Consider the following 7,287-nt stretch of genomic DNA (forward strand, 5'->3'; position numbering starts at 1 on the left):
TCTAACTTAGTCCTATAAAATTAATGTGTAAAACAAGATCTGCATTGAATTTATATACTTTAAACTCGTCTTCTTCAAATGATCTTCAATACGAACTCATCTCCTCGCGAGACTGGTCATTCTACACTCAATTCTTTATTCTTAGAATGATGACATGGTGCTTCTTGAACGTGGTATTGGTCCATAATGTTTCTTTTATTAATTAAGTTGGTCCACTTTTGTATCTTGCTAGGAATAGAATATTAGGGTATACGTCCATTTCAACAAAGATTCATTGTTTCCTTTTATTTTGAGTTTGAATACAACGTGACCCTGTATAAGTATGCCCATAGATTTGGGTAACCAGCATAATACCATGTACGCGTATTCCTTTGTTAATTGATTATAGTTCATGAAGAATGGCCTCCCTCACTGCTATGGACCATTGGCAGAGACAAATCACATAGATGAAGCTTCGAATACGTCTATATGTATACAAAGCCAAAAATAATAATAAAAATGATTTTTGTCTACAAAATTATTTAATAAAGTTTCAAATCAATGGCATAAAAGATCCATTAGATTTTTGTTGGCACTTTAGGGGAAAAAGAGAGAGCTATAAAGGCATACCTAGCTTAATCTTAAGTGGTTTTCCAAAGGACGTTTTTACCTCTTATTTCTTCATTCGTGTCATGTTCAATGGAGTTATATATTTGCCAGCTCATAATTTTTGGTAGAAAGAAAACCTTGAAAACTCAATAGCTTAAGCAAAACCAATTAACTAAAGTTTCATAATTTCAACAAACCAATTATTTTTCTTAAATGTTCTTGCTTAATTGAATATTATATCTCAGTCAAATCAGTCATAATTTATTCGATTGTTATATTCATTACTTTTAACCTATTGTTGAACTTTTAAATTAATATATTTTAGATTAAATTTTTCCTCTACTTTTTTTTAATAATTTTTTTTTCAGTAATCTTATTTAAGGTTGCTAAGTGGACGTTAGATAAAATATATTTTTAATATTAATTTAATTTGTATTGGTTAATCATGCTAATGATAACAACTTAAAAGAATTGAATGGTATCTCCATTTTCAAATAATATAAAAGAAAAATTATAAAATAATTATAATAAATGGAAGAAATGGCTGAACATAAAGAAGATGAATGAAAATGTAGAAAGTGAATATAAATGAAAGATATAAGTATTAATGAAGAAGATGAAAACATGAGTGTAAATGAAGAAGGTAGGGAGGAAAATGGATTAAGGAGACGAGAAAAAAATTGTGTATGGATGAAAAAAATAAATATAGATAAAATGTAAATAAAAAATGAGTGTGGAGAGATTTATGAATGTGAATGAAAAATTGAATATAACAAGATATATACAAAAAAAAAATTAATGAATATTAAAAATAAATAAAATTAGGACTTTTTCATTTTTAATATATTTATTTTAACTAGATTCTAATGTTTATTTAATAAATAAAAAATACCTTTCTTTTTTAATTTTTTGTTTTGAAAAATTAACTTAGCATTCAATTTAACCGAATTTAATAATATTGCAATTGAGTCAATGTTAATATTGGAAAGTGTAGTATGATTATATTTATTCTGCAAATGTATTTAGAAGGAAAAGTTAATGACATTCGCGGAGTAATAATACTAAAAATATAAATATCAAATAGAATGAATAACTAGCCATTAAAGAAAAGAAAATATAAAGTTTACCCTGTGTTATGCGATATACAAAAGAAAATATGAAAGTTAAAAAATATAATAATTCTTTTTTATCAATACCCAATGACCTAAATAAGTTTTCCACATTTCTAAAGATAATAAATAACTTTTTCTATTTTAAGATCACACTTTTGACAAATATTATACTAAGAAGCTTAACTTTTACTTAGAGCACATAGTTTAAAACTTTGTTGAGTAATGCAAACACATTTATAGTGGTTGGATTGGATGATTAATGTTTGCTGAGATAAACCAAACGCGGTGATACATAAACTATAGAAAGAACTATTTTAAACCCTAATATTGATTACACATATTTTTATTCTTATTTCAAAACATATTTTTACTAATTTTAATCCTTTTAATCTATATTAATATTAATAATATTTTGATTGTCTAATATTTTTAGTAGGTAAGTGAATAGTTAAAAGTAACATTTTTAAAATACTTTTCTATACAAAACAAAGACTCTCAAACTTTGTTGAAGTTAACACTTATTGTTAATTAAACTTAAAAAAGACTTAAAATTGAAAGTGATTTTTCAAATTAATAAAAATAATCAAACTTGTTTCTGGGTATATAGAATCAAAGTTAATTGTTTAAATTATAATGAATTATTCAAGGTTTGAAAGCTATTCTGAATTCCGATACTTTAGGTCACTGTTCCTTCAAATTGTTTGGAAAATATATACAAAAGACACTGTTAAAATTAATTCAAAACTCACAGTTAAGAATTGATGACACATTAAATACAAAATCACTGACTCTTCTCCTTAAATATATATTTATAAATTTCAAAATGAATTTTTATATAAATAAGGTAATTATATATGATAATGATACTTTACTTCAAAATTAGTCAATAATAAAATTAATCGTATTAATTCATAAGTTGATCTTTGATGAATAATCTCAATTAAGGTTAACCGTGCCACACACCATACTATAATTCCCAACTTCATTCTTATTAAAAATAAAAAATAGTATTTACTTTAGGTATGAAAATTCCTCTTAATATGACGTTTGTAGTTAGCATAGGAAAGTTTGGCAAACAAACGCAGAATTCCGAATCGAGAGGATTCGAAATGGTTCCCCACTTGATTTGCTACTTTGGCGAATGATATGACTCAAAAGTAAAAATTTGGGAACAGAATGTTCTACCCTCACTTTTCCTATTATATAATATGTCAATCATTTCGTTTCCAAAACATAAAGCAAATCACCTTTCCACCACAAAAAAATATATAAACTCTTGAGAGATAATTAATTAACCATGCATTAACTAGGGTTATGCTTTAATTTTAATTAACTCTCTGGATTTCATCTAATTCAATGGTAAAAAGTAAACATAACGTTTTTTGAAAATAGTATCAGAGTTTAATTCAATATAGTTTTATTTAGAATTATATAACTTTTTTTTCTCCTAATCCAAACAGTAATTTTATTATGGTATATTTAATAATTTTATATTCCTTATGAGTTGAGTTTATTAATAATTTAAAAATACCCTTTTCTCCTAATCTTCTTAAGTTTTTTTTATTAATTTATTAATATAAAAATAATGATCTTTAATAATTATTACATATATTTATTCAAGAGAAAATTAGCCATAAATAAATAAGTTAAATAATGAATTTTAAATTTATAAAGAAAATAATTAATAAAAAATTACCACAATCAAAATAGAAAAACAAAATTGGACAAGCCTTATTTAGACAATGTATAGTAAAAAAAAATTGTATGATTCCTTTCTTTATTTAAATATGTTTTGAGATAGTCGATTCTTAGGGTTATGTATATGGAATGGTAGAGCATCTATATGTGGTAGAAGAATAATACGTTTGAAAGAATGTTTAAGAAGCACTTAAAGACAAAATCACATCACATCAAACAAAGTTCGCAGACACAGAAACTACGAATACGTTCTTCTAACGTCGCACAAGTACAACAAAATTCTGATACCAAAAATCATAATAAGTTGTTTATATGAATCCTAATTGTTTCGGTAGAAATTTACTGGGATCTAAAGCACTAACCTCGATGGCACGATTCTGCTTTCTTCTGATGCGAAATCTCCAATTACCTTCGCCGTCCGTTTTTCTGACCGTCCGTCACACTTTGATCTTTGCCCGGGAGGGGGTGGTACCTGTAAAGGCACTCCGACGATCAAGTTAGATGTCGGTATAGGAAGGCCCTCTGTCCTCAGCAAGTGGATGCCTAGAACGGAGAGAGGGTGAAACTCAATCAAGTATGAGAGTGTGAGAATCAACGTAGAGTAGGCTATATTGTGCGTACCTTGTTTGGAGGCTTTTGCTCTTTATTTATAGGCTTTGGATCAATATAACAAAATAAAATATAAACAGAATGAAATATAAACAAACTTACCTGAAATATCTCTGTTGAGATATTATTTGATATTCAAGATATGTATGATATTATATGATTCTGTGCGTTCCTTTATGTTTGTGACATAATGGGCCTTTGAGCCCAATAAAGCTGAATCAATTTAATAATTCGGCCCATTTATGTAATGGGCTTGACCGCTCGGTATAAACCGGTTGTTAGAGAAATACTATCGTAGACCGCTCGGTATAAACCGGTCGTTAGAGAAATACTATCGTACATCATCCCCCCCAAGTCTAAAGGAAGGACGAGGCTTTAGCCTGGCATGACTGTAGGACTTTGATGAGTGTTGGGAAGGATAGTGGCCGAGCGGTGTGGAATAAATGCGTTTTTAGATTTTGACGACCGTTCGTATTGATTGAGGTTCCAGTGGTAAGCGAACTAACATGGGTAATTTTATAAGTGTAATTTAAACGACACAAGCACACCGTCGTTTAACTTTTGAACATAAAAGCAGATTTTCCCGCGTTACGGGAGTGGCAGAGTCGCTAAATTAGAACCGTTAGATCTCAGGCATCCAACGATGTAAGTCATGTGACGGTTTCGTAACCTCCACGCTTTTAAAAGTTTAATGATTTGGAAATGAACCGTCATTTCATCATTGTTTCCAGCGTTTGTCTTCAGAAGCTTTTGCCCTGCCCAATTACTTTGCACTGTGTCGTCTTCCATTTCCAGGTAACAATGGCTTCTTCCCCTCCTACCCTTGCTTTGTCTGATAGCGATAATAGGAATAGTAATGTTCCGTCGTCATCTTGCCGTAGAGTCGTAGGGTCTGTAGAGTCGTTATTGAGTGGCGACAAGGTTTTCGTTAATGGCGGGGTTGAGGTAGAAGATTCTGGGCAAGAATGTGCTTCTTATTCCTTAGATTATTCGTGGGCATCTCGAGAAGTAGGTGAACAATACACTATTTTTATTAATAAAGATATATTATCAGGATGGGTAGAAGATAACTGCATCCTTCGAACCCTAGGTTATAAGGCAGCCCTGAACTTAGTGGCATGTAAGAAGGGAGAAAGGGTGTTTCACGGAGAAGAGGTTGCCGGAGAGGGTTGTTTTTATATGTATTTATGTTTATTTTACCACATGTATGTTTGACTTCCATTTACACGGTTCCAAATGGAGGTTCTCCGATATTTAAACGTCGCTCCTTCCAAATTACACCCGAACAGCTGGGCATACATCCAAGCGTTCGGTGTATTGTGTCAGGCCTTAGACATTAACCCAACGGCCAAAATTTTCCTATATTTTTTCAAAAGCCAACCGAACGCCAAAAAGGGGTGGGTTTCCCTTAGTTCCAAGGCAAAGGATGCCATATTCAACCTGTTTGTCGAGTCATTTAAAGACTTTAAAAATCACTTTTTCAAAGTGTCAATTAAACCGAGGGGTAAGCCATTTTTTCTAAACGATGATGGTAGTTCCAAGTTCCCCGAACTTTGACCTCTTGGCCTGAAGAGGATATGACTGACGTCGAAAAGAGGAACCTGGATATTTTGATTAAGCTATCCCGTCCATTTTCATCGAGGAAGATGGTGAATTGCCTGAAGTTCAACGACCTTAAGTCGAGGGTTTCTGGTAGGTGTTTGTTGCTGATTATTGTTCCCTGTGAGGTCGAATATACATAATAATTGGTTGAGTCTTTCTTTTGCAGAACTAATGGCGCCTAAGAGAGACTGGTTTGGTAAAGTTCGCGCTTCCAAGAAAGGAGCAGGATCGTCGTCTGGCCAGGCTATGTCGGTCACTGTTGTGCATGTAGATGACACTCCTCCTTCTCCCGAAGAAATTTTGACGCGGAAGAGAAAGGTCGCACGGGTTGAAGGGATGACAAATGTACCCGGTAAAGGGAAGGCCGACATTGAGACGGGGGAATCATCGCCCGGTGAAGAAAGGACCGCGACCGAGAGCGGCGAACCGTCCGAACTCCGCCCTTTGCCTCAAGGGATGTGGGACCCTGGTTTCGATCTTAGACATAAGATCGAATTCCATTTCGATGCCGCTGAGGAGAAGGTGATGGCCTCTATGTCCGAGCAACAAATGTCCGAGTTCCTGCTTGACGTTCTTCTTCGGGCCGGGGCCGCAGCTTTCAAAATGGTGTATGCTTCCAATAGAGGGGAAGTTCAAAGCGAAGTGAATCGCCTTCGAAAAGAACTAGAGGACCTCAATGCTATTCATGCAGGCTGTGAGGAAAAGGCCGATGAAGCTGCAAAGGCCCTTCAAGAAGTTAAGACGGAGGCGGAAGAGCTGTGTAGGATTGGTCGCGAATTGAGGACCAAACGTGATAATGTGTTGAAGGACATGGAGGAGGCTAAGAAGAATATTGCCAAGCTGAATGAGATTGAAAAAGAACGAGAAGAGTTGGAGAAGGCAAATGTCGAACTAAGGCAGGAGAGGACTGAGTGGAAACAGACCGAGGCCGAGATGATGGAAGCCATTGATCACGAACACACGAAGGGCTTCAAAAAAACGTTGAGGCAAATGAATTTCTTGGCCAAAGTTGATCCTGCAGGTTTGGGCTTTGACATAGAGCAAGACATCTTTGAGGAACGTATGGTGTCAATTGACGACATTCCTGAGGGCACCTTTACAGAAGAAGGTGATCCTGTTGTGGGGATGGTCGGACAAGAGACCGGAACCGGTCCGAATGAAACAGCTAATACAGGGGCTTGAACACTTAGGATATCTGTGTCAATGTATTTACCTTATTCTGTAATCACTGTGGGAGTGTCTTGAACATTATTTTTCGTTTCTTTGGCCTATGTAGGTATTTTACCTTTGAGTTGAACTTCGTACCTTTGTTTTGTGATCCGAGTGTGAATATGTTGCATGTTTGAACAATTGTTGTTTGCCAAACCTTACATAATTGTTTTTCCCATATCGTTTGGATAAATCATCAAGACTTGGTCGATTGAGACTTGGTTGGTTGTATATGTTGAACCTGCTTGGTTTATTGTGTTGTCGCTCGTTCTTGAAACAAATAGGCTTGATCGGACCAAACGTGGTCGGTTTAGTGTAAATAGTGGGCATTATAAGCCATGAATGACTAAGACTTGGTAGGTCTTGATGTATTGGTTGGACCGAGACTCGGAGGGTCTCGATGTATTGGGCGGACTTTATAGTCCATGTATGACCAAGACTCGGTGGGTCTTGATGTATTTGTTGGACC

The sequence above is a fragment of the Vigna radiata genome, unplaced genomic scaffold (assembly GCF_000741045.1).
Source record: "Vigna radiata var. radiata cultivar VC1973A unplaced genomic scaffold, Vradiata_ver6 scaffold_276, whole genome shotgun sequence".
NCBI classification, from domain to species: domain Eukaryota; kingdom Viridiplantae; phylum Streptophyta; class Magnoliopsida; order Fabales; family Fabaceae; genus Vigna; species Vigna radiata.